We start from the raw sequence: 15,154 nt of genomic DNA, 5'->3' as shown, positions 1-15,154 counted from the left end.
GAGGGGTTGTGCATCAAAGGATTAATACAGGATTCATGTTTAAAGAAAACTTCTCGTATATATCGGTGGAAGTTATACTTTGTTTGGTGTCAGTTTAGTTAAAGGGTGGGGGTTGGAAGCTGAGGAAGTAGGACACGTCTCCCCACTGCTCCTGAGTTAGTGACAAATATTTGTATATTAATTCCTGCAGAATACTACTTACTACTTATTAATATTAATTATTAATTATTAATTAATACTACTTATTTGCTCGACCAACTGTCTGAAGAGGTTATTGAGAAGTTTAGGTCGAATTTGGGAAACTTGAGCCTGAAATGACGTCTAGCCCAGGAGTCGGCAACCCAAAATGTTTTAGATCCATATTGGACCAAAAACACAAAAAACAAATATGTCTGGAGCCGCAAAAAATGAAAAGTCTTGTATCAGAATTAGAATGAAGAAACACATGCTGCATGTTTCTATATTAGTTAGAACTGGGGGGAGATTTATTTTTTCATTATGCACTTCCAGAAAAAAGTGGAAATGTCGAGAAAAAAGTGTCACTCCACTCCACCTGCCCCCACTCTGCTCTGATTTACCTGCCAGCTGCAGTGCATTCTCCACTTAACCTCTCCCAGTATTTAAAGCCCTGTCTTTCAGCCCTCCCTTGTCAGATCGTCTGCAAACCTGCACCGGAACCCTGCCTGTCTGCTTGCCTCTCTGACTCCCATCTGTGACCCGGACTTGGATTCCACCCCAACTCTGATCTCCTGCCCCGGTAATGTTGACCTGCCTTCTGCCCCCGACTACGATTTCTGCTTTGCCCTCGACTGCACTACTGCTCCGTTTTCACCTGTTGTGTGTGTGTGTGTTTCCCCCAGGACTGCCCGGATCCTCCAGCTCCCGTGATCGCTGCCGGGGGAACACACACACACAGACCCCCTGGACCCCCTGGACCCCCTGAACACCCTGGACCCCCCTGGACCCCCTGGACCCCCTGGACCCCCTGGACCCCCTGAAGCCCTCATTCACTCCCAACTTCCCTTTCCCCTAAAGGATTAATAAACCTTCTTGTGTGACGCAATTGTGGTCCTCTGGTCGTCTGTCTGAACCGTGACAAAAAGTCGAAATTCAACTAGAATATGGTGTAAAAGTTAATTTATTTCAATAATTCAACTAGAATATGATGTAAAATTTATTTCATTAATTCAACTAGAATATGGTGTAAAAGTTAATTTATTTCAATAATTCAACTAGAATATGGTGTAAAAGTTAATTTATTTCAATAATTCAACTAGAATATGGTGTAAAAGTTAATTTATTTCAATAATTCAACTAGAATATGGTGTAAAAGTTAATTTATTTCAATAATTCAACTAGAATATGGTGTAAAAGTTAATTTATTTCAATAATTCAACTAGAATATGGTGTAAAAGTTAATTTATTTCAATAATTCAACTAGAATATGGTGTAAAAGTTAATTTATTTCAATAATTCAACTAGAATATGGTGTAAAAGTTAATTTATTTCAATAATTCAACTAGAATATGGTGTAAAAGTGAATTTATTTCAATAATTCAACTAGAATATGGTGTAAAAGTGAATTTATTTCAATAATTCAACTAGAATATGGTGTAAAAGTGAATTTATTTCAATAATTCAACTAGAATATGGTGTAAAAGTTAATTTATTTCAATAATTCAACTAGAATATGGTGTAAAAGTTAATTTATTTCAATAATTCAACTAGAATATGGTGTAAAAGTGAATTTATTTCAATAATTCAACTAGAATATGGTGTAAAAGTTAATTTATTTCAATAATTCAACTAGAATATGGTGTAAAAGTTAATTTATTTCAATAATTCAACTAGAATATAAATCAAAATATTGCTGCCAGTACACATCACATACAGTCTGACACTATTGAGGGAATATCCCTGAGTTTCTCTGACTTTCTTCACCAAATCCCATATCCAGCAAATAAAGTAATAATTAATGTTTTGCTTAAAGGTATAGTTGGTCACACACTCCTCAGCAGAAATTTTTCTACAAAACGGCAAGATATAAATCTACACTTTTTACACAGAATGGAGAAAACGCAATAGGTTTGGAAATATCTAGCTCCCATGGGTCGTTTATATGGTTGAAAGAAAATAGAGGTCATAGTAGGCTATGTGAAAAGTAGTTCTTTGTATCTGCACTCGATTGCTGTTCCTCCAGAAGACCCGGATGTCTGGCACAGTAGAATTGAAATTGAATTGCAAGAACTGAATTTGAATTGTGAGAGCTGAATGTAGATTCAGTTTTTCAATGCAATGATTCAAATTAAACAATACAAATTCAAATTATGTGATTCAGATTCAGTTTTTTAATGCAATTATTCAAGTTGAGCAATTCAAATATAAATGATTCAAATTCCGTTTCTAGTGGCACATATTTCTGCCCATACCATTTCTTCCACGCCCTGAGATCCTGAAAGGATCCGGGGCTTCGTCTCCTCTCATCTACACGGTAAGAGAGTGCAGTGTTGCCAACTTAGCGACTTTTCAGACCCTTATAGCAACAAATCTAGCGACTTTTTCATGTGTTATTGGAGACTGATCTGGTGGGCAGAGCAGAGAGGAGACCCTCACCACTCCGCGTCCAGACTGCAAATGAAATGCGCTTGCGCAAAGCCGCGGGCTAGCAGAGCGGGATGTAAATGTAAACGTTTCTTTTTTCTCTTGGGTCACTTTGCCGGTCCCAAGCCCGGATAAAGGAGGAGGGTTTGTTGTAGAGCTAGCAATTTCACCCTACATAACAATCTTTTGATTAAATTTGCTGTTATAACATTTAACAATACAGGACAAAACTGATGTGTGTAATGTGGATCTAGACAAAGCATTAAAATCATTAAATGTTGGTAATGTTGAAATTATTTTTGTACATTTGTAGTTCTAAACATATTTAGAGGTTTTCTAGAGGAAAAAAGGAAAAGAGGAAAAAAAGGAACAAAGAGGATAAAAAAAGAGGAAAAAAGAGGGGAAAAAGATGAAAAATAGATGAAAAAAGCGGAAAAAATATGAAAAAAGAGAAAAAAATTATGAAAAAAGAGAAGAAAAGAGGGGAAAAAGATGCAAAGATAAAAAAAGACTAAAAAAAGAGAAAAAAGATGAAAAAAAAGAGGAGAAAAGAGGGGAAAAAGATGCAAAGATAAAAAAAAGACTAAAAAAAGAGAAAAAAGATGAAAAAATAGGAGAAAAGAGGAAAAAAAATGAAAAAAAGCGGAAAAAAGTGCGTGTGTGAAGGAATAAATGTGACCTAAAACGTACTTTTCTTTGTACTTTCCCCCCAAAGAGGAAAAATAGATTAAGGAAAAAGGGGAAAAAAAGAGAAAAAAGAGAAAAAAGATGAAAAAATATGAAAAAAGAGAAAAAAGAGAAGAAAAGATGGAAAAAAAGATGAAAAGAGAAAAAAAGAGGAAAAAAATAGGAAAAAAAGATGTTGAAATTATTTTTGTACATTTGTAGTTCTAAACATATTTAGGTTGTTTTTTACTCACTTTTGTCTCTCCCTAGACGTTATTCCTCTCTCCTACAGCGTCCATTACAGTTATATGCAAATTGCCAATTATGCAAATTAGGCGATGACGTCATTTAGCGACTTCTAGCGACTTTTGGGACAATAGCTACTTTGATACTGAGGAGTTGGCAACACTGAGAGAGTGTCCATTTTCCCGGACTACACCACGGCCGTGGCTAAGAAACGAGCTACGTTCGGGCCCGTGAAGCGCTGCACACTGCCGGACAAAACCACGTGGAGATTCCAGGACCCACGACCACAGCTGACTTTATCAAACACATAAAAACAGCTGTGCATCACCACGGGGAGCAACTGGTCGGTTAGCTGTGAAATGCTAATCAATTAGCATGCTGGCTGCAGCTCTGGCCGGCAGGAGAGACGACTTTTCTCTTTCCTTCTTCAAGAACAATTATTTCTGTCTCTCTTCCCCCTTTGTTGACAATTTATACTGTGTAGATCACAGCTGATTCATACATGTTAATACATTAGTATTATTAGTATTAACTTTATTTTGGATCTGAGGTACGTTTAACGCCAATAATCAGTCACTGTTTTAGTAGTTTACATTCAGGCCCTTCTAATATTATTAAGGTGTTGGGGTTTTTTTGTTTTATTTTGTGGGATATCAATGATTATATTCAGTATCTGAATATCAATCCAGACCGTTATTGATTTGCATATTGGCTCTTCGTTGGTTTTACTATCATGGTATTTTGTCACAGGTTGCCTTTAATGCCGATAGTTGGCTATTTTCACCGATAAGTCTAGGTTTTTACCATTTTGGTTTTTATTTTTTATTTTCATTTATAAAAAAAACAGAACAAAAAGGAGGAAAAAAAAAGAAACCTTTATTTCGACCTAAACATGTATTTGTTGTAGGGGTCTCTTCTGACGTCACGGATAACCAGTTCATGCAGGTATGGTATAGTTTGGGTTTATGGTCCTGATCTCAGTTAGCAGTAACCATATCCATGTCTCCTCCTCCTCCCACGGAGCTGCTGATACGTCAGCGTCGCCGCCATATTGGATGTTCAAGACTGAGCTGTAAACTAATACAAGTAAATTGACTTATTTTCATAAAGCGTCTTTCTACAAAGAAATGTACGTTTTACGTCTCATTTATTCATTCACACACGCACTTTTTTCCTCTTTTTTTCCTATTTTTTTCAATTTTTTTCCTCCCTTTTTTCCTCTTTTTCTAATTTTTTCCTCTTTTTTTCCTCCCTTTTTTCCTCTTTTTTTTCCTTTTTTTTCTAATTTTTTCCTCTTTTTTTCATATTTTTCTCCTCATTGTTCCTTATTTTCATAAAGCATCTTTCTACAAAGAAATGTACGTTTTACGTCTCATTTATTCATTCACACACGCACTAATATACTTGGAAACAGTTAGGCACCAAATATAATATGTTTAATTTTCTCAGATGGTAAAAATAAGAACTTTATTGATCCCACATAGGAGTAATTCATGTTCTATCAGCTATAAAGAACAAGGTAGTGCTGAAAAACAATATAACCCTAACCCCCTCACAAAAATAAGAAAAATACAGAAACATATTTTCTCATCAACAAAACATATTTTTAGATTTTCAAGTAAAAAAATAACATATTTTAACTATTTTTCAGATTTTGTCTGAAAATGGTTCAAATATGTTTATTTTGTTATTTGAAAATGTTTTAATTTGTTTTGTTGATCTGTTTTTCTCTATTTTTCAGCCTGATGCATCCCGCCTTGCAGGAGGGAACGGCCTTAACTTTGTAATTTGGAACTGCAGGGGAATCAATAATCCGGTCAAACGCAGTAAAGTACTCCACCATATTCAACAACTGAAAGCCCATGTTATCTTTCTCCAAGAAACTCATCTTAATTATCTAAAACAACAGCTATATTATATAAAATTAAAGGTATTATAAATAAAAGACCATTACAACCACTATACAGATCCTAATACTCCCATACCTGACTTATTGTGTGGAAGTGTGGGGGAATAAATCAATAATCCAATCCATTTATATTTTACAAAAAAAAAAACAATTAGAATTGTAAACTTGGCTGATTATCTTGCATCAACAAACCCACTTTTCATTCAAAACAATACACTTGTATTGCAAGACATAGTTAATCAGAACACACTGTAATGATATACAAGGCTTATAATAATTTACTTCCAGGCTGCAGGAACTGTTCAAGCCAAGAGAGGAAAACAATAACTGTTAGTGCTAGGGCCCTAATAAGAGGAACTATTACAGAATAAAACCACATGCTAGCAGCAGCGGGAGCTCCAAAGGTGTACTAGTACTAGCTGGTGAAGTATTCACATTAAAGGAAGTACTACAGGGGAACATGTCTGATCTGATCTATGTCTCCCTCTGGTGGCTGAAACGTGTTACTGCAGCAAACTTCATCTTCAGGTTTTATTCAACAAGAAAGTTAGAAAATAAAAGATGTCATCGGTATGAAATGTAGCCATGGAGACCAGAACAGTTTCCAGTGAGTTAATTTATTGATCAGCTGAAACTTTACAAGGATATATGGAAATACAGTAAACGCAAATACACTTCCAAGGAACAGAAAAGGTGCAATCAGAGCAAGTTTTTAGTTTAAATACATCAACTCCTCAAACAACAGCTGTCAGAAACAGAAGCTGGGCTTCAAAAGGAGCTAGCTTGCTTGTTAAAGGTCATTCACAACGTGACGACTGTTGGTAAGAGAAACGGTTCACAAATAAAATCAATAAAGAAGGTCCAGGCAGCAGCAGGAACTACAGACTAATAAAGGAAGGAAGTTGCTGTTCCACGCCGTTGCATCGCGGCATCGGCGTGGCGGCAACGGCGGCAACGGTGTGGTGGCAACGGCGTCGCGGCAACGGCGTCGCTACAAGGGCGTCTCAGCAATGGCGTCGCGGCAACGGCGTCGCAGCAACAGCGTCGCGGCAACGGCATCGCAGCAACAGCGTCGCGGCAACGGCATCGCGGCAACGGCATCGCGGCAACGGCGTCGCGGCAACGGCGTGGCGGCAATGGCGTGGCGGCAACGCCGTGGCGGCAATGGCGTGGCGTCAGCGGCGTGGCGGCAACGGCGTGGCGTCAACGGCGTGGCGGCAATGGCGTGGCGGCAACGGCGTTGCGGCAACGGCGTGGCGGCAACGGCGTGGCGACAATGGCGTGGCAACGGAGTCGCGGCAACGGCGTCGCGGCAACGGCATCGCGGCAACGGCGTCGCGGCAACGGCGTGGCGGCAATGGCGTGGCGGCAACGGCGTGGCGGCAACGGCGTGGCGTCAACGGCGTGGCGGCAATGGCGTGGCGTCAGCGGCGTGGCGGCAACGGCGTGGCGGCAACGGCGTGGCGTCAACGGCGTGGCGGCAATGGCGTGGCGGCAACGGCGTTGCGGCAACGGCGTGGCGGCAACGGCGTCGCGGCAACGGCGTGGCGGCAATGGCGTGGCGGCAACGGCGTCGCGGCAACGGCGTGGCGGCAATGGCGTGGCGGCAACGCCGTGGCGGCAATGGCGTGGCGGCAACGGCGTGGCGGCAGCGGCGTGGCGTCAGTGGCGTGGCGGCAACGGCGTGGCGGCAACGGCGTGGCGGCAATGGCGTGGCGTCAGCGGCGTGGCGGCAACGGCGTGGCGGCAACGGCGTGGCGGCAATGGCGTGGCGTCAGCGGCGTGGCGGCAACGGCGTGGCGGCAACGGCGTGGCGTCAACGGCGTGGCGGCAATGGCGTGGCGGCAACGGCGTTGCGGCAACGGCGTGGCGGCAACGGCGTGGCGACAATGGCGTGGCGGCAACGGAGTCGCGGCAACAGCGTCGCGGCAACGGCATCGCGGCAACGGCGTGGCGTCAACGGCGTGGCGGCAACGGCGTTGCGGCAACGGCGTGGCGGCAACGGCGTGGCGGCAACGGAGTCGCGGCAACAGCGTCGCGGCAACGGCATCGCGGCAACGGCGTCGCGGCAACGGCGTGGCGGCAATGGCGTGGCGGCAACGCCGTGGCGGCAATGGCGTGGCGCCAGCGGCGTGGCGGCAACGGCGTGGCGGCAACGGCGTGGCGGCAACGGCGTGGCGTCAACGGCGTGGCAGCAATGGCGTGGCGTCAGCGGCGTGGCGGCAACGGCGTGGCGGCAACGGCGTGGCGACAATGGCCTGGCGGCAACGGCGTTGCGGCAACGGCGTGGCGGCAACGGCGTGGCGGCAACGGAGTCGCGGCAACGGCGTCGCGGCAACGGCGTCGCGGCAACGGCGTCGCGGCAACGGCGTGGCGGCAATGGCGTGGCGGCAACGCCGTGGCGGCAATGGCGTGGCGTCAGTGGCGTGGCGGCAACGGCGTGGCGTCAACGGCGTGGCGGCAATGGCGTGGCGGCAACGGCGTTGCGGCAACGGCGTGGCGGCAACGGCGTGGCGGCAATGGCGTGGCGACAATGGCGTGGCGGCAACGGAGTCGCGGCAACAGCGTCGCGGCAACGGCATCGCGGCAACGGCGTTGCGGCAACGGCGTGGCGGCAATGGCGTTGCGGCAACGGCGTTGCGGCAACGGCGTGGCGGCAACGGCGTGGCGGCAATGGCGTGGCGACAATGGCGTGGCGGCAACGGAGTCGCGGCAACAGCGTCGCGGCATCGCGGCAACAGCGTCAGGGCAACGACGTTGCGCAACGGCGTCGGCTCTGCGTTGGTTTAACACAGAACCATAATCCAGGCTTTGTCATGTTTGAGTATACAAGTGGACTTTTGATCCTTTAAGGCCCTTCCTCGGATCCTGCACTAATAATAAGCCTAAGCAATAATAAGAGTGCCACGGCTGCGCCAAGAGGAACTCCCATTATTGCTATGGCAGAGCTGTGGAGGAGGAGACTCTGATGCAGCCGTGGCACTAAAAACAAGAGTGGCTCTAGGTTGAGATGAAGTAACTAAGAGTTTCATAAGGCAGTAGTCCAGTGGTGAATATCACAGATAACATTAACAACAATAAATAAAGTGCTCAGGCAGCTGTTTACAGCTGTTTACAGCTGCATTTCTAGTCTTTGGTTGGAGGATTTCACCCCAGGAAGGTTTTATGGAAACGTCCTATTGTTCCTACGACCTGAACGTGCAAACAGATGGATGGATGAATAAAGTAGCTAAAGAAAGATATTGTATATATAATTAGAAGTCCCAATAAATGAAGTAATGGATAAATTAATTATCTATCTAATCAGGTATTCCTTCAATTATTTTTGATTACGGCAGATAAAGTCCTTCATCATTATGTTTGGTGTTTAAATAATCAGATTGAGTTATGTGTTTGTTCCATGATTTAACGACTATATTAGTAACTGGACTGAACCCGTGGTAACAGACTGGTTCTTCAGTGATACATTTGTTCTTCTTCTTGTCAGAGATGTGTAGCAGCTGTCGTGATGCTGACAGTCAAACCCGACTGCAGTTTCTTTCAGCAGAGCAGCAGACAGAGAGCAGACAGGACGACCAGTGGGAGTTCCTTCAGTCCTGCTGCTCCGTCTGATGGAGTTGTTCTCCCTGCAGGTTTATCTGAAACACAAAGAAACGTGGTCAGTTCTTCACCTGGAACAAGATGTTTGGAGAGGAGCTGCTGATGTTCCTGACAACATTCTCTCTGAACTTACCTGAAACCGTCAGGTCGACTATCATACGATGCGACACTGTCCTGAGGTAACAATTGTATGTGCCCGTGTCGTCCTTCTGCAGGGTCGTCATGAGGATGGAGAAGTTCCTGTTCCCGTACTCGGCAGGGAAGCTGAACACTCGACCTCGGTACTTCTTGGCCTGAAACTTGACATTTGGTGAACTGTTCTCGATGTCCAGGAGAACCGAGTCATCATCATCTATCCAGAGGACGTTGACGTCTGCTGGTTGTGGAGACTCATCGTAGATGCAGGGAAGTTTGATGTTTCCTCCAACAAAACCTTCAACTGACCCCTGGCATCTCACTGAGGGAGAACAGGAAGTTCACATCATTGCATCTGTCCACCAATCAGAGGCTGTGACATCATCAACACATCTGAAGCAGCAGTGATCAGTGATGGAGGGGCAAAATATGCCGCGACTGGAATCAAACCCGCGTCGCTGTTCAGGGGAAGGTTTTCATAAGTTGCCTGCACAACCCGTTGAAACATACGGGCGCTAGCGCTGGTGGTGGAAACATCCACTCTCAAAATGGCAGGGAAAAAATGAAAGTCATCACGACGCGGAGTGATGTAATGAGCGTAAACCACGGTCTGAATGATATAATGAGCATATACCACGGTCTGAATGATATAATGAGCGTATACCACGGTCTGAATGATATAATGAGCATATACCACGGTCTGAATGATATAATGAGTGTATACCACGTCCTGAATGATATAATGAGCGTATACCACGGTCTGAATGATATAATGAGCATATACCACGGTCTGAATGATATAATGAGCGTATACCACGGTCTGAATGATATAATGAGCATATACCACGGTCTGAATGATATAATGAGTGTATACCACGTCCTGAATGATATAATGAGCGTATACCACGGTCTGAATGATATAATGAGCATATACCACGGTCTGAATGATATAATGAGTGTATACCACGTCCTGAATGATATAATGAGCGTATACCACGGTCTGAATGATATAATGCTTTTATAAAACGGTTACCAATAATGTAAATATGAAGGAGGAATGCATATCTATTTCATGTAGTTTTTAACTGAGAACATGGAGAACATGTGTGAGACTCACCTGAGTTCAGGTAGAAAATCAGCAGCAGCATCAGAAGTGGGAATCTGCAGACAAACATCAGACAACACATTTCAGTCCTGCTTTCCTGACTGATGCTCATCCTGATGAATAAGTGAATATTTGGTATTCTGGCCTTTATTCCAACAGTTTCCTGATGAATAAGTGAATATTTGGTATTCTGGCCTTTATTCCAACAGTTTCCTGATGAATAAGTGAATATTTAGGTATTTATTTGGTATTCTGGTCTTTATTGTAACAGTTTTCTGATGAATAAGTGAATATTTAGGTATTTATTTGGTATTCTGGTCTTTATTCCAACAGTTTCCTGATGAATAAGTGAATATTTAGGTATTTATTTGGTATTCTGGCCTTTATTCCAACAGTTTCCTGATGAATAAGTGAATATTTAGGGTATTTATTTGGTATTCTGGTCTTTATTCCAACAGTTTCCTGATGAATAAGTGAATATTTAGGTATTTATTTGGTATTCTGGTCTTTATTCCAACAGTTTCCTGATGAATAAGTGAATATTTAGGTATTTATTTGGTATTCTGGTCTTTATTCCAACAGTTTCCTGATGAATAAGTGAATATTTAGGTATTTATTTGGTATTCTGGTCTTTATTCCAACAGTTTCCTGATGAATAAGTGAATATTTAGGTATTTATTTGGTATTCTGGTCTTTATTCCAACAGTTTCCTGATGAATAAGTGAATATTTAGGTATTTATTTGGTATTCTGGTCTTTATTCCAACAGTTTCCTGATGAATAAGTGAATATTTAGGTATTTATTTGGTATTCTGGTCTTTATTCCAACAGTTTCCTGATGAATAAGTGAATATTTAGGTATTTATTTGGTATTCTGGTCTTTATTCCAACAGTTTCCTGATGAATAAGTGAATATTTAGGTATTTATTTGGTATTCTGGTCTTTATTCCAACAGTTTCCTGATGAATAAGTGAATATTTAGGTATTTATTTGGTATTCTGGTCTTTATTCCAACAGTTTCCTGATGAATAAGTGAATATTTAGGTATTTATTTGGTATTCTGGTCTTTATTCCAACAGTTTCCTGATGAATAAGTGAATATTTAGGTATTTATTTGGTATTCTGGTCTTTATTCCAACAGTTTCCTGGTGAATAAGTGAATATTTAGGTATTTATTTGGTATTCTGGTCTTTATTCCAACAGTTTCCTGGTGAATAAGTGAATATTTAGGTATTTATTTGGTATTCTGGTCTTTATTCCAACAGTTTCCTGATGAATAAGTGAATATTTAGGTATTTATTTGGTATTCTGGTCTTTATTCCAACAGTTTCCTGATGAATAAGTGAATATTTAGGTATTTATTTGGTATTCTGGTCTTTATTCCAACAGTTTCCTGATGAATAAGTGAATATTTAGGTATTTATTTGGTATTCTGGTCTTTATTCCAACAGTTTCCTGATGAATAAGTGAATATTTAGGTATTTATTTGGTATTCTGGTCTTTATTCCAACAGTTTCCTGATGAATAAGTGAATATTTAGGTATTTATTTGGTATTCTGGTCTTTATTCCAACAGTTTCCTGATGAATAAGTGAATATTTAGGTATTTATTTGGTATTCTGGTCTTTATTCCAACAGTTTCCTGATGAATAAGTGAATATTTAGGTATTTATTTGGTATTCTGGTCTTTATTCCAACAGTTTCCTGATGAATAAGTGAATATTTAGGTATTTATTTGGCCAGATCCCGTTTACCCCGAAAAACAACATTTGTCCCTTTATTTCCGTCTCTTGCAGGAACATGTGAGTTTATGCTGCGTTCCATTTACCTCAGAAGTCGGAAGTCGGAACTGGGAATGACGTCACAGCTGAGTTATCAGCGTTCCAGTTACAAAGTCGTAAAACAAGTTTGTAGTTCTCATATACCACATGAAACATGTAAATGACACTATAGCAGCATATATATGCCAAACAATACTTGTATACGACTGATTTAGTGTGACCAAAACTAGAATGAAGTGCTACGAATTTTTACCGAGCTCTCTTCTAATGTTTACAACCGGGGCAGCCATCTTGGAATGTGAACTCGGGGGTGGTGAAGACTCTCCCACTTTCCCAGTGGGAAATCCCACTTCGAGGGGCGTTCCAGTTGAAAATTCCGACTGGGAACTGGGAAATCCCCACTTCCGAGGACAAATGGAACGCGGCATTAATCTCATGTTGCATTATTATTACTATTATTACTACATTATCATATTGTTATGATTATTACATTATTGTCATTATTCAAACCATGATGATAACAATAATTGTTTCTGTCACTTTGGAGGAGTGAAATTATTAATATATACATATTGGTTCTGATTAAGATCATGATTGTGAATATTATCATTATTATTATTACTACTGTTCGTTCTCATTGCTATTATCAAACCATCATCTCAACTAAAGCTTTTTTTATTTTTTGTATATTATTATTTTATTTGTTTATTCATCTCTTTTTATTTATTTATTTATGTATTTTTTTTTTTTCATTTATTTTTTTTAATTTGAACAATAATCATGATAATGAAGTTATGATATCATAATTAGAGTAAAGGCGGGGGGGCGGGGCCGGGCTTGACTGGCTGAGGGTAGAGGTGGGCGGGGGCTCCAGGCCTGGCTCTGTGGGGCCATGACGGGGCCCTGGCTGGCGGTAGGGGGCAGGTGTGGGAGAACCCCATCTCTCTCACTCTCAAAAAAGTGGGGGGGGGGAACAATTAAATAAATAAATGAATAATTTTAAATGGTAAAGCTTCTCCTCAGCGGGCAGACCCCCCCTCAGGGTCTGGGAGTTGCCCAGAGTAGGAGAAGCACAGGAGGTCGATCCACAACGGGCCGGCAGCCTCCGATCCCTCCTGACTCTAAATGACTAATCTAACAGAACTAACACAATTAATCAGGAGGGGTAGTGGGGGAAGGGGAATAGGGGAAAAAATGAATAAATAAATAAAAAAAATGTAAAATTGATATAAAATTTTAAAAATACTTAAAATGAAAAAGGGAGGGGAGCTTTCCTTTCACTGCCGTCCTACTTGCCTCCTGCTGGGGCTCCCGGTCGGGCAACTGAAGTCTGGTGGGGGCCTCCTGCTCGCTTCCCTGACACCCCGGTCTGACCTCACCCCTCATTGCAAAACATAAATGACCAATTCTAACTCTAATAATTATTACTGGCATTATCATGATATATTGTTTCATATTATTATATTAAGTTGTGAAATCTCATGGCATGTTAAACTATAGTATTATTATATCGTTATATATAATAGTATGGTGATAAAAATTATGTTATATTAGGATATTACTATATTATTATTCTATATTATATCATGCTACACCACTCTATTTGTTTAACTTATTTACTCTCGAATTAATATTGTCAATTTATGTACTTTCATCACCTTATCCACACACACGCACGCACGCACGCACGCGCGCACGCGCACATGCACACACATACACACACGCACACACATACACGCACGCACACGCACACGCACACACATACACGCAAGCACACACACAGATGTCGTCTTCTGTTGTTGTTTGCACTGTATGTTAATAAAAAAAAAATCTCATGTCGCTTCTATTCCAGTCTTTACGGCAAAGTTTGGATATCAATAAAAGTTACCCAATAAAGTAAGATGGAAATAAAGTATCAATCTAAATGGATCCATCTATATCTATAAAACATATATGCATTAACTCAAACTCAGAACTTTATATCTTTATGTTAAATTAACCGCAATCATTGATTTCCCGTAAAGACAATAGAGGCAGCTGACTAAATGTAGCAGCGGCTGATCTGAAAGCAGATAGGAGTGACGTAGACAGTTTACCTGGATAAAGTTTAAACAACTAAACTTCTTCACATTACTTTATCCGACCGTCGTTTTCAGAATCATGTTCATCTTTAATCACATACCTGCTGCAGTTGGTCTTCATGTCTCTTTCTGGAACCGAAGTTAAATATGAGCGAGTCGACTGGAAGACAGCTACCGACTCCACGTGAGTCCTATCCCGATTTTCCGACCGTGCCACGAAATCTGTTTATTTACTTAACATTAAAGATATTATTAGTTACTTTGATTATCCTAACGATCGTGCTCTAGAACACCTATTGAATTTTATCACTATTATTCAATTTTACCATCCCAGTGGGTGAGATAAATGGCTCTCCAGTTCAGTGGCATGTGTGCTCTCCTCTCCTCTCGTATTGTCTCCTCTCTTCCCGTCTCCTGTACTACCTGCTCTTCATCCGGGACAGTCACCACGTCACTCAAAGACCACGCCCCCTAACCGGTGAAAACAAAGACGACTCTTATGGCCCTTATGATAGTCATTTTAACGTTCAACAACACCTCATCCTACCCATCAAACAACATTTATTCTCACTTTTATTGAGCCAAGCACACACACACACACACACACACACACACACACACACACACACACACACACAGACACACACACTCAGATAGTCACGGACTGACTCAGTTCCATCTTTGATACAGCTTTAATACAAAAAAAAACATTACACAATCTGTTTAGATAAATATAGACACAGCGGTCTATAACGTCATTTCTGAGTTCTATAATAGAGAATAGACTCGAGTCTAATTATATCTATCTATCTATGTATATATATATTAGTAAATCTTGCAAATCTTGCTATCCAAACACCAACCAGGTTTACAATAGTGTGGAGTAAATCATAATATAGATAATGAAGGTAACAGTAATAATAATAATAATAATAATAATAATAATAATAATAATAATAATAACAGTAATAATAATAATAATAATAATAATAATAATAATAATAATAATAATAATAATAATAATAATAATAA

The sequence above is a fragment of the Cololabis saira genome, chromosome 24 (assembly GCF_033807715.1).
Source record: "Cololabis saira isolate AMF1-May2022 chromosome 24, fColSai1.1, whole genome shotgun sequence".
In the NCBI taxonomy this organism is placed as follows: domain Eukaryota; kingdom Metazoa; phylum Chordata; class Actinopteri; order Beloniformes; family Belonidae; genus Cololabis; species Cololabis saira.
The sequence above is the reverse complement of the archived record's forward strand: the minus strand, read 5'-3'. Positions refer to the sequence as shown.